The sequence below is a fragment of the Oncorhynchus gorbuscha genome, linkage group LG04, assembly GCF_021184085.1.
Source record: "Oncorhynchus gorbuscha isolate QuinsamMale2020 ecotype Even-year linkage group LG04, OgorEven_v1.0, whole genome shotgun sequence".
NCBI classification, from domain to species: domain Eukaryota; kingdom Metazoa; phylum Chordata; class Actinopteri; order Salmoniformes; family Salmonidae; genus Oncorhynchus; species Oncorhynchus gorbuscha.
Genome location: NC_060176.1, coordinates 69,053,143 through 69,075,994, shown reverse-complemented (window position 1 = coordinate 69,075,994; position 22,852 = coordinate 69,053,143). Strand labels below are relative to the sequence as shown.

The 22,852-nt window shown below is 43.4% G+C and overlaps 1 protein-coding gene across 7 annotated transcripts in view; it reads right to left on the bottom strand.

Annotated features, from left to right (window-relative positions):
- LOC124034586 (myocyte-specific enhancer factor 2C-like) overlaps positions 1–22,852 on the bottom strand; it is a 137,100-nt gene that overhangs the window by 105,439 nt on the left and 8,809 nt on the right. For 2 of the 7 annotated variants that reach the window (XM_046347985.1, XM_046347984.1), the window contains exon 1: positions 969–1,348. The exons of 1 other annotated variant lie outside the window; for it this stretch is intronic. The gene's annotated coding sequence lies outside the window, so the exon portion shown is untranslated. Of the gene's footprint in view, positions 1–968; positions 1,350–16,544; positions 16,778–22,852 lie in introns of those variants that run through there. 4 more of the 7 variants (XM_046347980.1, XM_046347981.1, XM_046347986.1 and 1 more) reach the window with 4 other exon arrangements.

Below are 22,852 nucleotides of genomic sequence, written 5' to 3'. Positions count from 1 at the left end.
CTACAATTACACATGAATATTGTATAGTTGGATGTTCTATTAGACTGTGAAACTATGGCATAGAAATCCAACAGGGAAGCTGAATCATTTGATCTGGCAGTAATGTCAGTTAACAGGTGTGCATGTGACTTGTTTTCAATCATCAAAAAGAGTCAATTAAGACAACTAACTCACATCTTCATAATATACCAGTAAAACATGATTATGTTGAGTTGCATTCATTCAGAATGCATTGGGAAACTTTGTTGTAATGTAAAATGTGTCAAGCCTAACTTCTGACAAGTTGAATTCAGTCTCCAAAATGGGCCACTCATATAAAGCAGGGTATACTTCATTATTCATCATTATTAACAGTCAATACTTTACTCGTTTGTGAGGCCAGCAGAAATTATGAATTTTATTCCGGGTTGTGACTTGTTATAAATGTATCTACGCGCCTACCGGTATATATATATAGTTTAGTTTAAATATATAGATTAGTTAAAAAAAATATATATATACCTAGACACATTTTTCAGAGTAATTATTGTAAAATGCTGAATAATATAAGGCCATAACGCTTCAATATAGGACGCTGCCAGTAGCTCTATCAGTCTATTGTGCGCCTGTGGATATGGTGCTGCGATATTGTGGGAAAGAAACACTGCAAGGTCAAAACAACACTTATGTGACAACAAAACCACGAGACAAAACTTGACTCTCGTACTTATTTTGCTGCTTGTAGCCTATTTAATTAACAGACACCGTTGTCATATGCTTTGAGATAAGATGTTCATTGTCACATTGTATCAATAGGTGTAGTGAAGTTTTTGGGGAGGTAACGCGCTTCAAAATAGCGCTCAAGTTTACCGGTGATGTCAAACTGACACCAAAGATTCTAAATAAAGACGCCTCGCTGCTTCCATCGAGATACAACGTGTTCTCTGGATATGACAAAGATTTGATAGATGTAGGAGCACGTTACTCACTTTATTATGCATGAAATCTGTCCGGTAAGTGCGAGATACCACAGGCAGTCTCCGGTTGTGTCGTCCGGCCGAATGACAGAGCGTACAGGAAGCCGTTGGGTGCCCGGGATGGACTTCGCAAAGACGCACTTAAATCCAGCACTGGTAGCAACGCAACTCAAAAAAGAACGGCACTATGAAATAATATCAAAAACTAGCCACTCTCTCGTCTGACTGTGTCTTTGAGGACCGTGAGGATGGTTGCTTGGTCTCCAGTGATGTGTCGGCGAAAAGAAGGGACGGTTGAAGCCGTGGACGTCTGTAGCTGATGATGTTGTGAGGGCTGTTTCTCTTCGCTCCCACAATCCTGGCCGAGTCTCTCCCTCACCCTCTCCCAGCGCAGAGAAATATTAGGTTTTACTCCTGAAAGGGGGCGGGCTCACATTTCTCAACTACTTTGATGAGAGAGGCTTAGCACTAATGCATTATTATCACAAACCTGATAAACTGGAAGGACAATTAAGCACTGTGAAAGGACTGTCAGAGTATGATTATGGCGGCTATGTGCTTTAAATAAATAACCGTGGAGGGTGTACTTTTAACTTGTGCAGCTGGCCCACCTAATGAAATTCATGTGGCCAAACTGTTGTGGTTGTTGTCCTTGTAATTGATTATATTAACATTACACACTGTCATTAATTAAGCGTTAAATATGTAGGCCCAGTTGACTGTAATATTGTCTTTGATCGGATGCAGCATAGCCTATGGACAAAACAGGTACAATTATAATAATAATAATAATATTAATAATAATACATTGTTTCATTTTTGTCACAGGACGATTTCTAAAAACATTCAGATATTTGCATAAGTAAATGTTTCTGTGAGAAAATGTAATGTTCATCTACAGTTGTTCTGCACCTGTCAATCATTCTCCATGCTCCAGTTATCTCCCAAGATAAGGCCTGACACAGACAGTAAACATGAGCAAATTAGCAAGGGTTATCCCCCAACCAAATGATCTCAAATCATCCACTCAATTAGTGTGAAGATAACAATAGGAACAGCAAGTATGCCACTTCAGACAAGACAAAGGAGCCAAGAGGGTTTGTGAGATGGACCTCAGATAGGTTCGGTAATACCACAGTTCTGATATATTCACATCATGCATCTCAGCTTCAACATTCTGGAATAGTTGTTTAAAAACTGGTCCTCTTAATAGTAAGAAACATTTGGCCTTTGTGTCAAAAGTCTACCTGGCTGTAGAATAGCTTAGCATTATTTTAACCCTTTATCTGCTGGGTGGGCCTGTCACCTCAGTACTGTACAAGGCAAGTCTGAGAAAAAAAGAGGAACATGAAATCAGTTAATAAATAAATCAAGCTGGCTAATCTGCTTGACGGGCGGACACTAGGGTCTGTAACTGAAACCTCTGGTGTCCGATTACTCAGGATACCACCTTCACGTCACGTGACCCTTTAATCTTTCATTGAATTTCCTCTGGATGAACACTAGAACAATCGATAGGCTAGAGGCTATTAGACATAGGAGGCCCATCGCACATCATGACACTTATCAAGGGTAGGCCATGGAGCTCAGCATGCTAAAACACTAAGTGACCCCCACACATGACACAGGTCACATAGTAACTTTAACATAACACACAACTTTGTAGTTGAATGACATGGGATAGAGGAATCTTAGTCCTGAGATGATTTGTGGAGCTTTACTTACGGTGTGCTGCCGAGTATCTTTACTGTGACGTGTGTTATGGGTTGCTATGGAGTGACAGACTGCACAGTTTATAATGGGTTGCTATGGAGTGACAGACTGTACAGTTTATAATTGGTTGCTATGGAGTGACAGACTATACAGTTTATAATGGGTTGCTATGGAGTGACAGACTATACAGTTTATTATGGGTTGTTATGGAGTGACAGACTGTACATTTTATTATGGCTTGCTATGGAGTGACAGACTGCACAGTTTATAATGGGTTGCTATGGAGTGACAGACTGTACAGTTTGTAATGGGTTGCTATGGAGTGACAGACTATACCGTTTATAATGGGTTGCTATGGAGTGACAGACTATACAGTTTATTATGGGTTGTTATGGAGTGACAGACTGTACATTTTATTATGGCTTGCTATGGAGTGACAGACTGTACAGTTTATTATGGCTTTCTATGGAGTGACAGAGTGTACAGTTTATTATGAGTTGCTATGGAGTGATGTACAGTTTATTATGTGTTGCTATGGAGTGACAGACTGTAGTTTATTATGGCTTTCTATGGAGTGACAGAGTGTACAGTTTATTATGGCTTTCTATGGAGTGACAGAGTGTACAGTTTATTATGAGTTGCTATGGAGTGACGTACAGTTTATTATGTATTGCTATGGAGTGACAGACTGTACATTTTATTATGGCTTGCTATGGAGTGACAGACTGTACAGTTTATTATGGCTTTCTATGGAGTGACAGAGTGTACAGTTTATTATGAGTTGCTATGGAGTGACGTACAGTTTATTATGTATTGCTATGGAGTGACAGACTGTACAGTTTAAAGGAGCTTGTACCCACCACTTTCCAGACATCAGCCTCAATGCTCTCTCTGTGGGGTGTGTGTGTGTGTGTGTGTGTGTGTGTGTGTGTGTGTGTGTGTGTGTGTGTGTGTGTGTGTGTGTGTGTGTGTGTGTGTGTGTGTGTGTGTGTGTGTGTGTGTGTGTGTGTGTGTGTGTGTGTGTGTGTGTGTGTGTGTGTGTGTTGTTTGTGGTCTCTCAGTGATTCATCAGAAATATCCTGGTGGGTGTCTGTGTTTTGAGGTTGTCTTCGGTCGTTTGGCACCTGGAGAGATCAGGGTAAGGCAATCAGACTGGGAGAATGCTTGTTAAACTAGTCACTTATATAAGAGTATGTGAGAGATGAAAATATAATATTGAAGGTATGATAGGTGTCCTGAAGTGGCCAGGATCTAGAGGGAGGAGTCTATGGAAAAGGGAGTTATTGCATCAACACACTGAAATGACTGAACTTATTCGATGGTGTTGCAAATGAGATGGGATGAGGGTTTTCCCCATCTGGTGGCTTATACAGTCACAGTGTATGGTTTTTGGACAATATGAAAATAGTTCTAAAATAGTCATAAGCACTGTCAGTGCTACGCATCATGGGCAGACACATTGTAATGTGCTATTAAGTAGTATCATGATCATATTATTTACATTGGATAACTTTAGAGAGGGATTTAGTTACTGACTCCATTAGAGAGTGGAGTGAGACTGATCGGGTCAGCATATCTGACTAAGTCTGTTTTGTCTTGTGGCTATACAGTTACCAACTAAATGTTACACATCTGCAGACATTGTTGTGCCACCCTGTTTTTCTGTGGACAGCAATTTTAGGACATTGATACATCTGCTCATCTCACATTCTCCTTGTAGTCTTTTGCTCAGTTGTCTTGTAAATAGATTGACTTATTGTAACGATCGTTGTTGGAAGGATTGGACCAAGGTGCAGAGTGGAAGGCGTCCATCATGGTATTTAATGTGAACCAGCAACAAAACAATAAAGAGTAACAAAACTAAAGTGCAGCTTTGATGTGCAAAAAGGCTACAATACAAAAAACAAGATCCCACAAAAACCCAGTAGGAAAAGGCTGCCTAAATATGATCCCTAATCAGAGACAACGATAGACAGCTGCCTCTGATTGGGAACCATACCAGGCCAACATAGAAATTTTAAAAACTAGAGTACCCACCCTAGTCACACCCCGACCTAACCAAATGAGAGAATAAAAGGCAGTCTAAGGTCAGGTCAGGGCGTGACACTTAGTATCCTAAACTGGTCTGATGCATTCATACGTGGACACCTATAAGTACCTAGGTGTCTGGCTAAACTGTAAACTCTCCTTCCAGACTCATATCAAACATCTCCAATCCAAAATTAAATCTAGAATCGGCTTTCTATTTCGCAACAAAGCCTCCTTCACTCATGCTGCCAAACTTACCCCAGTAAAACTGACTATCCTACCGATCCTCGACTCGGGTAGGATAGTCAAAATGGCTTCCAATACTCTACTCAGCAAACTGGATGCAGTTTATCACAGTACCTTCCACTTTGTTACTAAAGCACCTTATACCACCCACCACTGCGACTTGTATGCTCTAGTCGGCTGGCCCTCGCTACATATTCGTCGCCTGACCCACTGGCTCCAGGTCATCTACAAGTCCATGCTAGGTAAAGCTCCGCCTTATCTCAGTTCACTGGTCACGATGTCAACACCCACCTGTAGCACGTTCTCCAGCAGGTGTATCTCACTGATCATCCCTAAAGCCAACACCTAATTTGGCCACCTTTCCTTCCAGTTCTATGCTGCCTGTGACTGGAACGAATTGCAAAAATCGCTGAAGTTGGAGACTTTTATCTCCCTCACCAACTTTAAACATCTGCTATCTGAGCAGCTAACCGATCGCTGCAGCTGTACATAGTCCATCGGTAAATAGCTCACCCAATATACCTACCTCATCCCCATACTGTTTTCATTTATTTACTTTTCTGCTCTTTTGCACACTAGTATCTCTACCTGCACATGACCATCTGATCATTTCTCACTCCAGTGTTAATCTGCTAAATTGTAATTATTCGCCTACCTACCCATGCCTTTTACACACAATGTATATAGACTCTTTATTTTTTATTTTTTTATTGATTACTCCATGTGTAACTCTGTGTTGTTGTCTGTTCACACTGCTATGATTTATCGTGGCCAGGTCGCAGTTGTAAATGAGAACTTGTTCTCAACTAGCCTACCTGGTTAAATAAAGGTAAAATAAATGAATCTGGCAAGCTGATAGCAACCCCACACCCCCTTTGATGTATCTTTTTTTGGTTTAAAATAAGCTTTATTCAAGTTTTAACTATCAGTCATAATATATTGTAACTGCAATTCAGCTTTCACACCAATACATGGCTTCATTATGGCATGATTTACAGATGTAATAGTGTCCATTGAGGTTTTTGCCTAATAGTTTTTCTGGAGTCCATGGCTTCTTAGTTCCGTTTTGATTTGTTTAAAAATAGTGTTCAAAACGTTGTTTTATAGTCAAAGTACATCTTGTCTCCAAATCATATTGTTCACGAAGCATATGATGCATTTTACCACCCACTGGAATGTTGAGTGTTGTCCGTTAATCAGCTAACCATATTAGAGTAAATCTAATTCCTACAGTGATGGGACATGTCATCTAATTTCAGAAAGGGTCAGAGAGCATAATATACCGCGTTCCTTTACTTTTAACTTGACCCGAGATTTGTCTAGTTTAGTGTTAAGTGTGTATATATTTCCAATGAAACTACATTTAGCCCACCCCTGGAGCCCACTGTCCCCTCCTGACATACTTTATTGGGGCTTCCCTCCCCCTGTCTCTCCCAGTTATGAGAGATCCCGACCTGAACATGTTTAGCACTTTAGGGGAATTGACAGCCGCTTCAAAGTTCCATGAATAAAACGTACTGTTTGCCAGAATGATTATACAATTTGAAATATGTCACCATGTGTACACAGACGGTAGGCTTTTGGGCAAATGCAATTTCATGAGGTTTGGCATGCATTGTGCATAGAGGAGAAGAGGAAAATGGCGACTGGATGTGAGTCAAACACACAAAGTGTGGTTAGTGATTTTGATCTGGCTCAGATTGTTTCTGAAGCCTTCCCTGGCACTGACTTCAGAGCATGTGTCACACACATAATTGGGCTGCCTAAATATATGGGTGTGTGTGTGTGTGTGTGTGTGTGTGTGTGTGTGTGTATGTGTGTGTAACTGAAAGAAGCAAAGTAGCCAGTCTGCCTTTCATAAGAGTGAGATAAACACCAACACATTTCTTGGGCCAACAGGAACAGCCCAGGCCGTGTGTAATCTGTTGTCGATCATGCTCACGTGAAAACACAATCTGCCTGTCACAGTTGATAATGTTGTGAAGCACTCAGTCCCACTCCAGAGAATTAGCTTGCACTGCAGTGACATATTTGAAGTGGTGCTGCTCTGTCTGAACAGGCTTCCAGTTTTTGGTGTGTGACAGTTTTTCTCTGTCTCCTATTGGAGAGAGACAGGTGTTGTTTTGACATTGGCTTGATTTTACACGATGAGACGACCAAACACATCAGAGGGAATTTGTAGAGACCTAAAGGCCAACTCCACACAGGATCCACAAGGCTATAGATCGTGGGAATGTGTGGTGTGTGTGTGTGTGTGTGTGTGTGTGTGTGTGTGTGTGTGTGTGTGTGTGTGTGTGTGTGTGTGTGTGTGTGTGTGTGTGTGTGTGTGTGTGTGTGTGTGTGTGTGTGTGTGTGTGTGTGTGTGTGTGTGTGTGTGTGAATGCCCGCGCCATCACAATACTCACTACACCATCACAATACTCACTACACCATCACAATACTCACTACACCATCACAATACTCACCACACCATCACAATACTCGCTGCACCATCACAATACTCACTACACCATCACAATACTCACTACACCATCACAATACTCACTACACTATTACAATAATCACTTCACCATCACAATACTCACTACACCATCACAATACTCACTACACCATCACAATACACACTACACTATCACAATAATCACTTCACAGTCCACAGGAGAATAATCAGAGACAAAGATATAGGACCTTTCCATTCCCTTCTCTGCTGCACTGTTTGTCTAAGTGATCCAAAGCATTACATTACATATAATTTTGTCTGCCTTAATAATAAAGCACATAATGAAACTCTGAAGGCAATATCATTAGTAATTACAGTTGTAGAAGGATACCACTGTTCAGTATAATTAGAAGATCAACGGTGAGAAAGACACTTTTTAATTAACCGATGCCTTATGTTTGAAACCATAGATACAAGCGAGACAATTGTGTTTAATATCTCAATATATTTCCGTACACAATCAAATTAGTTTCCCAGATTCCCAGGTTGAGAGTCTGAAAAGATGGTATAATAATGATCTAGTATGGCCTAGTAGTGTTCTCGTCACCCTCTCTGGCCTGAGCCATCGAATTCACCCATGAAAACAGCGTATTACCGGCACCCCTGTATGTACTGTAGCCTCGTTACTCTTCTTTTATTGTTGTTTTTTTATTTTTTACTTTAGTTTATTTAGTCAATATTTTTCTTAACTCTTACTTGTATTAAAACTGCGTAGTTGGTTATGGGCTTGTAAGTAAGTATTGTGGTATTTGGCGCATGTGACCATTTTTTGGGGGACTGATTTGATTTGTTAGCCGGAGACACATGGCGATTATACTGTACTGTTTAACCCCCAGACCTACAGGCCATTACAGGGATCAACGAACAGGGCTATCTTTCTTTTACGGTCCGATCCCCTCACTATTCCCCCCACTAGCAGTGGCTCAAGAGCCATGGAAAATGTTCCCTCCGTACAATGCAGAGAGCCAGTCTTTTCACTATTCATTATGGTAGTATGTTATTTTATTTCCCCCATAAAGTCCTAAAGAGCTTTAATTTAGCTAGAGGCACTTTTGTGAGCAAGGCCTGTCTAATGACATGTTGTGTATGCCCAACGCTACAATGCCAGGATGTAATGCATATGCAGTGCTAACATGTTCACAATTTAACTTCTCGATACTAAAGATTTTTTCGAGGTCTAATTAACGTCATATAACCTACTGACTATAATATGTTCACAATTGTACTTTTCAATACTAAACGTTTTTTCGAGATCTAGTTAATTGCATATAACCCACTGACTCTGATATTTTGCCTGGAAGTATTCCCATGCCTTTTGCGTGATGACTGCATGGTGAAGCAATGGTGAAATCGTTATAGAGCTTTGCCAAGTGAGAGACAATTCTGGTCATTTGCATGTTGTGTTGTTCAAACAGTGTCCGAACTCTACACCTTTGATCCATTATGGATGAGGCACAAGTAGTACCAACTTGGAATCAAGGGTAGACGTAACAATTAGTATGATATGTTAAGTTTAGTTAGGTACGTATTAATTTGTAGATGACCATCATCCTATTTCCTCACGCCATTTGCACACACTGTATAAAGACATCATTTTTTTCCTATTGTGTTATCGACTGTATGCTTGTTTTTTCCATGTGGAACTCTGTGTTGTTGTTTGTGTCGCACTGCTTTGCTTTATCTTGGCCACAGTTGTAAATTAGAACTTGTTCTCAACAAGCCTACCTTGTTAAATAAAGGTGAAATAAATAAAAAATAATATTAAATAAAATAACATTTCCTATGATTTGTTACAAATTATAATTCGTATGATATTGTTCAAATTGTAATACGTACAATATGTTACGGATTGTAATATGTACAATATCTTATGAATTTGCTGTATGATATGGTACGAATTCCATTTTGTTGTGGCCAACGTTAGCTAGGTCGCTAGGTGGCTAATGCAAACTTTAGCTAGGTGGTTAACGTTAGCTAGGCTAGGGGTTAGGGTTAGGGGTTAAGGTTAAGGTTAGGGTTAAGGTTAGAGATAAGGTTAGAGGATAGGGGAAGGGTTGGCTAACATGCTAAGTAGTTGCAAAGTAGTAAGTAAATTCAAAGTTGCTAATTATCTACAATGCTAAAGTTGTCCTTGATGAGATTCGACCACGCAACCTTTGGGTTTCTAGACATTTGCGATATCCATCCATCCATCCACCCCAACCAACTACACTATTTTAGTTTTTGCCATTAGGTACCTTAGGTACCTACTGTCTTAACCATACTAAATGTAACATATTATGTTCATTTGGATTCCCATATTTACATTTACTATGCTACGTCTAGTCTATGAGAGCAGGCTGGCAGTATGACAAGTTCTCCCTTTGTTCTGCCTGACACTCCTGTTACCCCACAGGAAAAGGCCCATGATCATGTAACTGTATTCACTGGCTGAACTACTGCTATTCGTACTGAAAGGGGAGGCCACCATTAGGGACACGTTTGGTCTTCACTTTGAGATAACCACCACCCACCCAGCTCTGTAAAACCATACTGTCTACTACTGAACATATGCCATATGAGACTTGGCTGGTGATTATATAGATACATTGATTAATTATTCAAATAATGATGAGATTATCATGTGAGATTCCCAGTGTTTGATGTTGAAAGTGTGAAGTATTGTTGTACCCTCAATGTGGACTGGAGACCAATGCAATGTATGTGTTATGCAACTATGAGTGCTGCCTATAGGGGAGCTGTAAAGCCTTTTCAAAGCTTATTCAACTGGTTAAGCAAAATGGGCTGTGAGTTGCATTGCACAGTGGAACTGATGAGAACTCATCGTTCAGCTATCTAACAATGAGCCACAAATAATTTTACCCCAAACAGTTCACATAATGTTTCCTTGTTAATGAAAGGTATGCTTGTCATTGCTCCATTTTTGTTTCAATGGATTGTAAAATATTACAAATTACTTCCTTTGTAGATGATAATTCAAATAGCATCACACAGCCTCATTAAAAGCTGAATATTTCATCAATACATGCATAGTTTTAATATTCACATCAAATTAAATTTGATATAGCCACCTTTATGTCCAATGTTTTAGGCTGCTAAAATCACAAATGCTGTCAGGGACAGTCATCACTGCTTCCTAAAGTCCTCTTTTCTTCCCTGCGGAGAATGCGTGACTGACATGGTTTCACTGTATATTTCAGTATTTCACTCAAAGTTCCCTTTGTCTCCAGATTACTTCATGTGAGAAAAAAAGAAGTGCCTCTCACTCGCTAATGATTTTTCCTCCAATTGAATGGCTGACAAGTAATTCACTCCTAACTGCTCAGAAACTGGCACAGTTATTTCATTGTTTCAGCCCTCCTTTCTTCAGGAGCCTGTAAAGTGGGGATGCCAATGTAGATTTTTTTTGTTTCCAGTCGAATGGTGCCAACCGGTGTTTCCTGAGGCTGAGCAGAAGCTATGCCTGACAGACGTTGTGTGTTACCCTGTAGCAGTGGAAAGATCACACACGTGATCTGACTTTTCAGCAGTCATAGTTATAATGTGAATATTCACATGATCAAGGTAGAGCAGTGGTTCCAACCAAGGCTACTAGAACTTCCAGGGGGTTCTTAGTCTAACCACAGGGGGATCTTAGTCTATCCACATGGGTTCTTAGCCTATCCACAGGGGTTCTTAGCCTATCCACAGGGGTTCTTAGCCTATCCACAGGGGTTCTTAGTCTATCCACATGGGTTCTTAGCCTATCCACAGGTGTTCATAGCCTATCCACAGGGGTTCTTAGCCTATCCACAGGGGTTCTTAGCCTCTCCACAGAGGGTTCTTAGCCTATCCACAGTTAGTTCTTACCCTATCCACAGGGGTTCTTAGCCTATCCACAGTTAGTTCTTAGCCTATCCACAGGGGGTTCTTAGCCTATCCACAGTTAGTTCTTAGCCTATCCACAGGGGGTTCTTAGCCTATCCACAGTTAGTTCTTACCCTATCCACAGTTAGTTCTTAGCCTATCCACAGTTAGTTCTTAGCCTATCCACAGTTAGTTCTTAGCCTATCCAAATGGGGTTCTTAGCCTATCCACAGTTAGTTCTTAGCCTATCCAAAGGGGGTTCTTAGCCTATCCACAGGGGGTACTTGAGAAGACTCATGAAACCATAGGCTTACTGGATAAATGCACATGAGGGGGTACTCTGGGCAGAACAAAATACAGTTGGTGGTACAGGAACCACTAAGGTAGAACACTGCCATTGTTAACACACTGTAAATCCTACTGCCGTAGGCTAAATCACATTTAAGTGTTTGACATAAAATTATAGAAATTTGATATCATTTGTAGGTTTAGCTGGAATTATACAGCATATACAAGAAGTCTACCCAGTCTGAATGCGCTCTACCATCTTCAGAATTCATTCTAGAGCTTTCTGGATATATATTTGGACCTGAAGTATGCATGCAATTAGGCATGCTGCACACGCGCACACACACACACACACACACACACACACACACACACACACACACACACACACACACACACACACACACACACACACACACACACACACACACACACACACACACACACACACACACACACACACACACACACACACACACACACACACACACACACACACACACACACACACACACACACACACGCACACACACACACACACACACAGACACACACAGACACACACAGACACACACACACAGTGCAGTAGAACAGGGGTGTAATAGAAGAGTCTGATAGGATCGGGGTGTAGAGGTTAGTTGGTGTACAGGTTAGGAGGTGTACAGCTTAGTGGAAGTACAGGTTAGAGGGGGTGTACAGAGCAGGTTGTGTATGAGTGAGGCTCTGTAGCGATACTGCCATACTGCTCTTTGCACGCTACAGGGTGTAAAGAAAGCCAATCATAAATTATTCAAACGGGAACTGAAAGTCCAGGCCACTGGAGTGACAGGATTGTCGTAGCACCCATAGGTTTTGTTCAGCCCAAACTCCAGGACCTATCAACACCGTGCCATGGCTGATCTAGGGTTCACTGGTCACGATGGCAACACCCATCCGTATCACGCACTCCAGCAGGTGTATCTCACTGATCATCCCTAAAGCCAACACCTCATTTGGCCGCCTTTCCTTCCAGTTCTCTGCTGCCTGTGACTAGAACGAATTGTAAAAATCGCTGAAGTTGGAGACTTTTATCTCCCTCACCAAATTTAAACATCTGCTATCTGAGCAGCTAACCGATCGCTGCAGCTGTACATAGTCCATTGGTAAATAGCCCACCAAATTTACCTACCTCATCCCCATAGTGTTTTTATATATTTACTTTTCTGCTCTTTTGCACACCAGTATCTCTACCTGCACATGACCATCTGATCATTTATCACTCCAGTGTTAATCTGCTAAATTGTAATTATTTGCCTACCTCCTCATGCCTTTTGCCTTTCTACTGTGTTATTGACTTGTTTATTGTTTACTCCATGTGTAACTCTGTGTTGTTGTCTGTTCACACTGCTATGCTTTATCTTGGCCAGGTCGCAGTTGTAAATGAGAACTTGTTCTCAACTAGCCTACCTGGTTAAATAAAGGTGAAATTAAAACATTATAAACAGGGTCAGTCCATATGCCAGGCTTTGGGCCTTTTGGAGACCTACATGGCTTGTAAACCATCAGGTTTAGGTGACACAGTTTGTCGTTCGTCGGTGAGGTTGGAGTCTAAATTGAGGGCATGAGATCCGGGGAAGGAAGAATAGATCTGATCACCGTTTCTTATTCCTATGACAACCATTACACAGCAAATGTCCTTACAGCAGCTGTGGCCTCCAGCTATTCTCCTGACTACTAAACATCCATCTAAACACTACTCTAAACTCTCAACACTACTAAACATCCCTCTGAACACTACTCTAAACTCTCAACACTACTAAACATCCCTCTAAACACTACTCTAAACACTCAACACTACTAAACATCCCTCTAAACACTACTCTAAACTCTCAACACTACTAAACATCCCTCTAAACACTACTCTAAACTCTCAACACTACTAAACATCCCTCTCAACACTACAAAACACCACTCAGTAGAACTATGCAGTACACATCTCCTACACCATACAGCAGGGACTGTCATCTAGATTCAGCTGTGGTCAGGGAGCCGGAACATAACTACAAATAATTGGTAGACTGCAAATTGACCTTAAGAAGCCCAAACAGATATAATGTTTGTCTAAAACATAGTAATTTCAAACCTTGCTTAGATTTGTAGATGATCACGTGTCTCTCTAGTACGTGCTGGCATACTTGGGAACAGATTTCCAAACTCCAATCACTTAGAGCTGATTTCCTGGTGTTTTTACAGTCAGTTGGGGAACCTTGCCATACAGCAACTGCCTTTGATAACATCTAGCTGTCAAGCTATGCCAATGGACGTTGATGTGTGTTAATGTGAAACGCAGACCTGACATGACACAGTAGGCCCAGCGACCCCCGGTGAAGGAGGGCACGCGGCGGAGCGGAGTGTAGCAGACGCGAGGCGGCGTCTAAACCTCTCCGTGCCTCCAGCATCAATCCGACTTATTCTTATTCAGACGCCATCAGATGAGAGGCAGGCCACTGAGATTAGCTGCAGATCAAAAGGCTTGCTGCTTCGCTGCCTAGCGAGCACCACTCATGTTTTGTAGATTTAGGCAACTCTAGTGCACAGGCATTCTAGCGGCAGAGAAACCATGTGGTGTGGTGTACTGTACAGGCAACGACACTGCTCAGGGTGGTAGACTCAGACTGGAAAGGGATTTCTCCTATACGAGGCCGGGCTGCGGCTGGAACGTGGAAATTTGAAATGGTGTAATAAAGCAAATAGAAGACAAAGGAAAACTACCGCCCCATTACTGCAAGAAATTACAGTAGAACGAAGGTACTTGTCCTTTCAGTGCCGTCACAATGAAACTACTTCCATGTGTGTAATATGTCTTGGTTCAGTGATCATTTGTTTTAAATGTGAAATGTATGGCTTGTGTAACGGAAGGACACGGCGTCTGGAGCACCAATAGGCAGCATTACCACGACAACTACTGCAAAGCCAAACGCCAAGAGCAATTAAAACAAATCAGTAGCAATGGACGCCTATGTACCACTTTGCTTTCGCCGCAATCTATTTCTCCGTAAGGCTTAGTGTAAATCCAAACGAACATATCAATTGCACCAGACTCATAACATTAAGCGTATTATGTGCTCACAAGCGTAATCTCTGCAATCAAGGAAGCTAAGTTTAGATACAAACACAGACTTAAACATTCCTGGGGTTCTCTCTATTCAGCAAATGTCAAGAGTGCTATCAACCCCACACTAAGCATAAGTTGTCGTTAACATTACTAACTGATTGAAGGTCAATTTGGAGTGTATCAAGACTATGAGAAGCTCAGAAGGATGGGCACATACATCAAAGTAATATAGTACAGGCAACAGTACAACGGTACAGGGTGATGGCGAAGCAACAGGATGGGGGTGGTGGTTGGAAGTTCAAAGGGATAGAGAGGCCTGGATAAGAGAGGAAAAACAATGACTTTCCTCAACTCCATTTCCCATCAAAGCGCTGGACTGTTGCGGCAAAAAGGTTTGTAAGTGAAGAGAGGTTTTTACTGGGTCAATGCTTCTAAGGTCCTCTCTCTTCAGGGTTGATATTAAAGAGGAAGGAAAGTAATGGCTCACTTTGTTGAACCTAACAAGGTGACACAAAACCAAAGCTACAGAGAATATCCCCAGACACCCAGGATTTCAAATGGAAAACCTAAGCATTTTGACGGGAGATGTAGAAAGGGTAAAGTATATACACATTTATTCCATGGATTCATTTGCAGTAATTGTGTCTCAATGTGTTGGTTGATATGGCATATCAAATAGTGGTGTTATAAATTAATACTATGTATAATTGATTTATTTTATAATGACATTTAAATTATTAATATTATGGTTTTTAGTACATTTTAATAATAGCTATCACTGCTACTTAATTGCCTGCTGATGGGCCATCAACAACAGTACTCAAACACGTTGTGTAGGTTACTAAAATTCCTTGAATCAAATGTCAGAAGAAAAAGTTGAACAAAGCCTTTCAGCATCCATAAAAATCAATCTCAACTTTTGTTTGGGTTGGAATTCTTTGGTGTTGTTTTAGGACATTTTCCTGCTATTTAGTACATTTTTCTTCCCCTGCCTTCAGAGAGGCAGTTAGTTCAATATCAACCCCCTTCTGTTGGTGTAATATGACAAATTTCCTCTTTGTTTCACTGCTTAGCGAGAAATGTCTTATTTAAGTGTTGGCCTCTGTGTGATACAAATTGATATTGAAGTCTGCAGCAGCCACTTAGGTGGCTACCTTGCGGGGTAAGCTATTTCTAAGGCAAACAGCATGTTGAAGCCATACACTTTTCACTCACAGATGATTTCAGATTACGCAACGAGGTGTTCTTAGCAATTAACCTTAGGAAGACAAATAATCCAAACTGACTGTGACGAATTCAAACAAAAAATACAAGACAGTATGAAGTTACTCTAGAGAGTCAAACCATTTGTCATGGCTTGGAGAAATGAAAAGGTATACATGTAAAACTCCAACCCATGTAGCTACAGTACAGGATCCTCCATGGGCCATTCACTGGTACAGAAGTGATTGGCAACAGCTGTTTGTGACTGCCCGATCTCCAACTTCAGCATAGCTCAACCATTACGCTTTTCCATCATCTTGGTTCTCTGTCACGCACTAACTGTAAGTACCTGAGGTAAAATAACCTAGCGTCCATTCTCTGCCTGAATGGGTTTGATTGCAGATCCAGATGTATTTTTATTGTTCGTACACGACAAAGTTACTGTTTCACTTTTCAATATAGGCTACACAAGTCAATATAAATCATTTACTAACACTAATGCCAATACTATATTACAATATAGTTAGTTGTTTAACAGATTTATGGCTGGTCATCATCCACTCTGGCAAAAAGAGTGCCCCTGCCAGAACCAGATTTTTCATCTAGCAGAAAGTCACAGTACACCATGGAAAGTAGAAGGGGAAGCTAAGGGTGTGCTCTGTAAACTCACCCGTACCGTATCTTTGCTTCTCCAGGAAGTACCACCCTACAGGACCAGCTGAGGGACAGCTCAATCAAACAGTCACAGGTAAAGAAAATATATATAGTTAGAGATAAGTGTAAAAGCAGAGTAAAAGTTCACTGTAAAACAAAAAATGTCCTGCATGTATAAAAGCCAGACCAGCTGGCTTTGAGTATAAACCCCTGTTTTGGGTTGTGTTTTGCCCCTGATCTCTGTCCACACTGAACCCAAGACTTGTGCTCCCCAAACCCCCCCACCCCACGTCCCCCTCCCCCCCGATCCACCTGCCCCAATCACTCCTGAGTATATTTAGCCCGCTGAGGGATCAGGGACACATAGACTTTGTCAGCGGTGGCATATGTACCCTGGATTATTGCCCCCAAAATAATATTACCATCCACGAAGGAGCAAAGAAATACTCCTTCATCCCTCACATTTAACAACACCTCACGTCCTGCTTTCATTTAAACTTGCATGATGAAAAGATACCATTATTAGTACCAAGAACTAGTGGCCATCTCCAGAAACAAAACAAATATGTAGCTTGTCCCTCCTTTCTTTAGATATACTCTATATAGGGGCGATTTCCAGATAAAGTCCTGGACTAAATTATTATTTTATGCTGGACTAATGAAAATAAAATTTCTCGACAATGATGTAAAATAAACTTGAAATAATCTGGCTTTAAACGGTCTGATTTGCACAAAGAAAATGAGGGTTAATCCAGGTGTATGTGAAGGTATAAATTAAACCTAGAAGGAGGGGGGTTAACTTCAGATGATGTCAATGGCAATTGTCATGTTTTGTCATTAATTATCATGTCTTGTCCCTGTGCTTCCCCTTCTATTCGTTTCCCTCTGCTGGTCTTATTAGGTTCTTTCCCTCTTTCTATCCCTCTCTCTCCCCCTCCCTCTCTCACTCTCTCGCTCTCTCTTCTCTCTATCGTTCCGTTCCTGCTCCCAGCTGTTCCTATTCCCCTAATCAATCATTTAGTCTTCCCACACCTGTTCCCGATCCTTTTCCCTGATTAGAGTCCCTATTTCTCTCCTTGTTTTCCGTACCTGCCCTGTCGGATCCTTGTCTATATTCACCGTGCTGTGTCTATGTTTTGCCCTGTCGTGTCGTGTTTCCCTCAGATGCTGCGTGGTGAGCAGGTGTCTGAGTCTGCTAGGTTCAAGTGCCTTCCCGAGGCAACCTGCAGTTCTTGATCAAGTCTCCAGTCTGTTCTCGTCTTTACGAGTAGTATTATGCCTTTTGTTTTGTTAAGTATCTTACTGGATTAAAAACTCTGTTTTCGCCAAGTCGCTTTTGGGTCCTCATTCACCTGCATAACAGAAGGATCCGACCAAGGAATGGACCCAGCGACTACAGAGGCTCGTAACACTGCCGTCAAGATCCAAGGAGCCATGCTCGGCAGACACGAGCAGGAATTGTCTGCTGCTCGCCATGCCGTGGAGAACCTGGCCGCTCAGGTTTCCGACCTCTCTGGACAGTTCCAGAGTCTTCGTCTCGTGCCACCTGTTACTTCCTGGCCTGCCGAGCCTCCGGAACCTAGGGTTAATAACCCACCTTGCTACTCCGGGCAGCCCACGGAGTGCCGCTCCTTTCTCACCCAGTGTGATATTGTGTTCTCTCTCCAACCCAACACATACTCTAGCGAGAGAGCTCGGGTTGCTTACGTCATTTCACTCCTTACTGGCCGGGCCCGAGAGTGGGGCACAGCTATCTGGGAGGCAAGGGCTGATTGTTCTAACAATTACCAGAACTTTAAAGAGGAGATGATTCGGGTTTTTGACCGTTCAGTTTTTGGTGGGGAGGCTTCTAGGGCCCTGGCTTCCCTATGCCAAGGTGATCGATCCATAACGGATTACTCTATAGAGTTTCGTACTCTTGCTGCCTCTAGTGACTGGAACGAGCCGGCGCTGCTCGCTCGTTTTCTGGAGGGACTCCACACAGTGGTCAAAGATGAGATTCTCTCTCGGGAGGTTCCTTCCAGTGTGGACTCTTTGATTGCTCTCGCCATCCGCATAGAACGACGGGTAGATCTTCGTCACCAAGCTCGTGGAAGAGAGCTCGCGTCAACGGTGTTTCCCTGCTCCGCATCGCAACCATCTCCCTCCTCTGGCTCAGAAACTGAGCCCATGCAGCTGGGAGGTATTCGCATCTCGACCAAGGAGAGGGAACGGAGGATCACCAACCGCCTGTGCCTCTATTGCGGATTTGATGGACATTTTGTCAATTCATGTCCAGTAAAGGCCAGAGCTCATCAGTAAGCGGAGGGCTACTGGTGAGCGCTACTACTCAGGTCTCTTCATCTAGATCCTGTACTACTATGTCGGTCCATCTACGCTGGACCGGTTCGGGTGCTACATGCAGTGCCTTGATTGACTCTGGGGCTGAGGGTTGTTTCATGGACGAAGCATGGGTTCGGAAACATAACATTCCTTTCAGACAGTTAGACAAGCCTACGCCCATGTTTGCCTTAGATGGTAGTCATCTTCCCAGTATCAGATTTGAGACACTACCTTTAACTCTCACAGTATCTGGTAACCACAGTGAGACTATTTCTTTTTGATTTTTTGTTCACCTTTTACACCTGTTGTTTTGGGTCATCCCTGGCTAGTATGTCATAATCCTTCTATTAATTGGTCTTGTAATTCTATCCTATCCTGGAACGTATCTTGTCATGTGAAGTGTTTAATGTCTGCCATCCCTCCCATTTCTTCTGTCCCCACTTCTCAGGAGGAACCTGGCGATTTGACAGGAGTGCCGGAGGAATATCATGATCTGCGCACGGTCTTCAGTCGGTCCCGAGCCAACTCCCTTCCTCCTCACCGGTCGTATGATTGTAGTATTGATCTCCTTCCGGGGACCACTCCTCCTCGGGGTAGACTATACTCTCTGTCGGCTCCCGAACGTAAGGCTCTCGAGGATTATTTATCTGTGTCTCTTGACGCCGGTACCATAGTGCCTTCTTCCTCTCCGGCCGGGGCGGGGTTCTTTTTGTTAAGAAGAAGGACGGTACTCTGCGCCCCTGCGTGGATTATCGAGGGCTGAATGACATAACGGTTAAGAATCGTTATCCGCTTCCCCTTATGTCATCAGCCTTCGAGATTCTGCAGGGAGCCAGGTGCTTTACTAAGTTGGACCTTCGTAACGCTTACCATCTCGTGCGCATCAGAGAGGGGGACGAGTGGAAAACGGCGTTTAACACTCCGTTAGGGCATTTTGATTACCGGGTTCTGCCGTTTGGTCTCGCCAATGCGCCAGCTGTTTTTCAGGCATTAGTTAATGATGTTCTGAGAGACATGCTGAACATCTTTGTTTTTGTCTATCTTGACGATATCCTGATTTTTTCACCGTCACTCGAGATTCATGTTCAGCACGTTCGACGTGTTCTACAGCGCCTTTTAGAGAATTGTCTCTACGTAAAGGCTGAGAAGTGCTCTTTTCATGTCTCCTCCGTTACTTTTCTCGGTTCCGTTATTTCCGCTGAAGGCATTCAGATGGATTCCGCTAAGGTCCAAGCTGTCAGTGATTGGCCCGTTCCAAGGTCACGTGTCGAGTTGCAGCGCTTTTTAGGTTTCGCTAATTTCTATCGGCGTTTCATTCGTAATTTCGGTCAAGTTGCTGCCCCTCTCACAGCTCTTACTTCTGTCAAGACGTGTTTTAAGTGGTCCGGTTCCGCCCAGGGAGCTTTTGATCTTCTAAAAGAACGTTTTACGTCCGCTCCTATCCTCGTTACTCCTGACGTCACTAGACAATTCATTGTCGAGGTTGACGCTTCAGAGGTAGGCGTGGGAGCCATTCTTTCCCAGCGCTTCCAGTCTGACGATAAGGTTCATCCTTGCGCTTATTTTTCTCATCGCCTGTCGCCATCTGAGCGCAACTATGATGTGGGTAACCGTGAACTGCTCGCCATCCTCTTAGCCCTAGGCGAATGGCGACAGTGGTTGGAGGGGCGACCGTTCCTTTTGTCGTTTGGACAGACCATAAGAACCTTGAGTACATCCGTTCTGCCAAACGACTTAATGCCCGTCAAGCTCGTTGGGCGTTGTTTTTGCTCGTTTCGAGTTTGTGATTTCTTACCGTCCGGGTAGCAAAAACACCAAGCCTGATGCCTTATCCCGTCTGTTTAGTTCTTCTGTGGCTTCTACTGATCCCGAGGGGATTCTTCCTTATGGGCGTGTTGTCGGGTTAACAGTCTGGGAATTGAAAGACAGGTTAAGCAAGCACTCACGCACACTGCGTCGCCGCGCGCTTGTCCTAGTAACCTCCTTTTCGTTCCTGTTTCCACTCGTCTGGCTGTTCTTCAGTGGGCTCACTCTGCCAAGTTAGCTGGTCATCCCGGTGTTCGAGGCACTCTTGCGTCTATTCGCCAGCGCTTTTGGTGGCCGACTCAGGAGCGTGACACGCGCCGTTTCGTGGCTGCTTGTTCGGACTGCGCGCAGACTAAGTCGGGTAACTCTCCTCCTGCCGGTCGTCTCAGACCGCTCCCCATTCCTTCTCGACCATGGTCTCACATCGCCCTAGACTTCATTACCGGTCTGCCTTTGTCTGCGGGGAAGACTGTGATTCTTACGGTTGTCGATAGGTTCTCTAAGGCGGCACATTTCATTCCCCTCGCTAAACTTCCTTCCGCTAAGGAGACGGCACAAATCATCATCGAGAATGTGTTCAGAATTCATGGCCTCCCGTTAGACGCCGTTTCAGACAGAGGTCCGCAATTCACGTCACAGTTTTGGAGGGAGTTCTGTCGTTTGATTGGTGCGTCCGTCAGTCTCTCTTCCGGGTTTCATCCCCAGTCTAACGGTCAAGCAGAGAGGGCCAATCAGACGATTGGTCGCATACTACGCAGCCTTTCTTTCAGAAACCCTGCGTCTTGGGCAGAACAGCTCCCCTGGGCAGAATACGCTCACAACTCGCTTCCTTCGTCTGCTACCGGGTTATCTCCGTTTCAGAGTAGTCTGGGTTACCAGCCTCCTCTGTTCTCATCCCAGCTTGCCGAGTCCAGCGTTCCCTCCGCTCAAGCGTTTGTCCAACGTTGTGAGCGCACCTGGAGGAGGGTGAGGTCTGCACTTTGCCGCTACAGGGCACAGACTGTGAGAGCCGCCAATAAACGCAGGATTAAGAGTCCAAGGTATTGTTGCGGCCAGAGAGTGTGGCTTTCCACTCGCAACCTTCCTCTTACGACAGCTTCTCGTAAGTTGACTCCGCGGTTCATTGGTCCGTTCCGTGTCTCCCAGGTCGTCAATCCTGTCGCTGTGCGACTGCTTCTTCTGCGACATCTTCGTCGCGTCCATCCTGTCTTCCATGTCTCCTGTGTCAAGCCCTTTCTTCGCACCCCCGTTCGTCTTCCCTCCCCCCTCCCGTCCTTGTCGAGCGCACCTATTTACAAGGTACGTAAGATCATGGACATGCGTTCTCGGGGACGGGGTCACCAATACTTAGTGGATTGGGAGGGTTACGGTCCTGAGGAGAGGAGTTGGGTTCCGTCTCGGGACGTGCTGGACCGTTCGCTTATTGATGATTTCCTCCGTTGCCGCCAGGGTTCCTCCTCGAGTGCGCCAGGAGGCGCTCGGTGAGTGGGGGTACTGTCATGTTTTGTCATTAATTATCATGTCTTGTCCCTGTGCTTCCCCTTCTATTCGTTTCCCTCTGCTGGTCTTATTAGGTTCTTTCCCTCTTTCTATCCCTCTCTCTCCCCCTCCCTCTCTCACTCTCTCGCTCTCTCTTCTCTCTATCGTTCCGTTCCTGCTCCCAGCTGTTCCTATTCCCCTAATCAATCATTTAGTCTTCCCACACCTGTTCCCGATCCTTTTCCCTGATTAGAGTCCCTATTTCTCTCCTTGTTTTCCGTACCTGCCCTGTCGGATCCTTGTCTATATTCACCGTGCTGTGTCTATGTTTTGCCCTGTCGTGTCGTGTTTCCCTCAGATGCTGCGTGGTGAGCAGGTGTCTGAGTCTGCTAGGTTCAAGTGCCTTCCCGAGGCAACCTGCAGTTCTTGATCAAGTCTCCAGTCTGTTCTCGTCTTTACGAGTAGTATTATGCCTTTTGTTTTGTTAAGTATCTTACTGGATTAAAAACTCTGTTTTCGCCAAGTCGCTTTTGGGTCCTCATTCACCTGCATAACAGCAATGGTGGTTTCTTGCTTTTCCTGACAGAGTTGAAAATTACCATGGGGTATTACTTTTCCAATTTACTGTAGTAAATCCAGAAGTAATAAATTGATTTAATGTGCATTAAATGGTAGCGCAATATTCATTTCTTGTTGCTTTCTGTTGCAGAATCATAC